Raw genomic sequence first — 2785 nt, 5'->3', positions numbered from 1 at the left:
TGTGTTGTTAATAGCCATTATGTGATCATCTTGACCTATGTATACACAGACACACTCACTTTACATGTATGGTTACAAGTAGTGTATGTCCATAGTGTCTAATGAAAGGTAGTACTCATATTCACTAGTGTCTACTACTATGCATGTAAAGTATATGTATTTGAAGTATGTTATGCATTCCTTTACTAGGATGACTTGATAGATGTACTAGTATGGGCAAGGGTATAGGACTTTGCCTATGCATTGCACATGTGTACCTTGATAGGATAGTTTCTAGGTTTGGTTTATACGTACATGAAAATCAATGAATGGGCATGTCATGAATATGTCTTATATGCTATGATGTTAAGTATATGATATGATGAAGTATGGATGTTCATAATGTCTTAGTGTGTTTATATGAAAGTATTGCTCATGTTGTTACACCTATAGACTTTTTCATTGATATATGAACATGTGTGATATTATGCGTTATGTGAAAGGTTTTCTCACATATAAATACACACATACACGAATGATGATCTAGTTAATAGAGGGGATTTTAAAGGTGTCCCCAAGAATACTCTAAAACTAGCTAGGTGCTTGATTATACTATAAGAATATGAGGAATGAATATGCTAAGCCAATGTTTTATGAAAATGTTAATAAAGTCTTTTAAATAAAATGAAACTTAGCTTAGCACCGAGTGAGCTTGACAATGAGAGGTGTTGACTTCCCTTAGAGGAAGATTCAACATTTTTTCCTGATAGAGTGTTCACTTCCTTTAGAGAAATACTCACCAATGGATCCATATGATGTGGTGACTTCCCTTTTGAGGAATTCACCATGTTTTCTCATGAGAGGAGGTCCCAATTTCCAAATGGCATGTAGAGCGATCATACCTATCTCTTAGTTCCATAACTATGCTTGCCACATAAGATCTAGCAAAGTGAATTCACTTAGGATGCTAGGCTGTATGTTAATGATCTACCTTGGCTAGGTAAGAACACCTTCCATTGGTGTAAGGCTCTACAACACCAAATTCCATGTTAGCATCCATGATCTTAGTGGCTGTTAAGGCTATAGTTTCCCTAATGTAAAATGGATAATTGAAGTAAATAACCTGTATCATAACTAGGATGAATTATTGGAGGTTACTTAGGGTAGGTGGAAGTAATGAATCAATCTAGACATTGCACAAATAGCTCCTTAGGAAGTCCTAGGAAGGTGACCTAATGTTTATGATTATGGGTATGTATTTATTCATGGCATGGTAATATTTTTCTACTTGTTATGAAGATGTGCATGGTATGAATCTATGAGATGTGATCTTATACTTATATTCTCTATGTTGGTCTAAATGACTATATTATTAAGGTCTTGTATAGACAAGAATGAAGTTGTCTTCACTTAATATGTTGATGTATGAATTGAATGTTAAGGTTTGTGGTATCATGGAGGGTTTACTAAGTATGTTTGGGGTTATCGGGATTCACATGTACATTGCTCTTGTAGAATAATATTGGGGTCATGAACAAGGTCTTATAATGATGTATATGAAAAAAGTATATATATGTGTAAATGGGTGTAACTTATTGTAAAGCCAATGTAGTCTTGACTTAAATCTGTCTTTGATATATCATGATTATATGATGATATGTGTTGGCTTATGTAGGATAGATGTAGGTCTCTTGTGGCCTAAGGTGATGCATTGCACCAAGTATCACTAGAGGGTTACTTGGGAGGTTAATGAATAAAAGGGAAGATAGTTCACTATTAACATAAATTCTATATATGATCTCATGAAATGTTTGGATTTTGAATATGTTTATATGAAGTATGTGAATGATACTAATGCTATTGGATAAAGGTTTTATGAAAATTTACTCAAAAAGGCATGATGTATGATTTCAAGAAAATGTCCCTTTTAAATGCATGTTTTTACAAGGTTGTCATACTTAGTGAATTCTTGCACTAATCCCATTCTTCTATAATTTTTACACAAGGTGTTGGTTATGGATTCTTAGAGGATGCCTATATGATTGAGGATCTTGATATGTGATTCCCAAGCTCAAGGAAAGGAATCCTTAAGTCCAATAGTTTTCTATATTAAGTCTTTACTGTAAATTTTATAAATTTGTACTTATGTTTTATGTCTAAAGGGTCGTATCATTAATGCACTATAATGTTGTTGATTCTAAGATGGAAAAGAGTATTAAGGTATAAATATGTATTATGACTTATGTTTTATACATATATGAAGTAAAGTTTTTAGCATATGATGTGCTATGAAAAGTTTTAAATTTTCCGCTTAATTTACTATGACAATGCGATGAATGATAACTATGGGCTTGTATAAGAACTCTGAAAGATCAAGTACGCCATGTTACTTATAGGGGGTGATCCCGGATGTTACAAACTTGGTATCAGAGCATGAGGTTTTAAAATTGTTTTCAGGTTCTAAAAGTCTCATATTGCCGCATCTAGTAGAGTCTCATATCATTGGAGGTGAGTTGAGAAACATCAAATGGTACGGGAGGCTATAGGATGATAGACTTTCCCTTCTTCATCATTCTCAAATCGTGCCATAGAACCTAACTCTATAAGATCTCTCTCTTATGTTTTCTTGTCCGGTGGTCTTTTAGATGTGATTGTTTGGAAGAAATGTGTCAGGACCCAAAACCGAGCCGCGACTGGCACCCACACTTACCCTCCTATGTGAGCGAACCAACCAATCTAAACCCTAAACATTTCAATATAATATCAACAGAAAGTAATGCGGAAGACTTAAACTCATTAATAAAAA

Source organism: Solanum pennellii, chromosome 9 (genome assembly GCF_001406875.1).
Source record: "Solanum pennellii chromosome 9, SPENNV200".
Lineage (NCBI taxonomy): Eukaryota > Viridiplantae > Streptophyta > Magnoliopsida > Solanales > Solanaceae > Solanum > Solanum pennellii.
Note: the sequence above shows the minus strand (reverse complement) of the source record.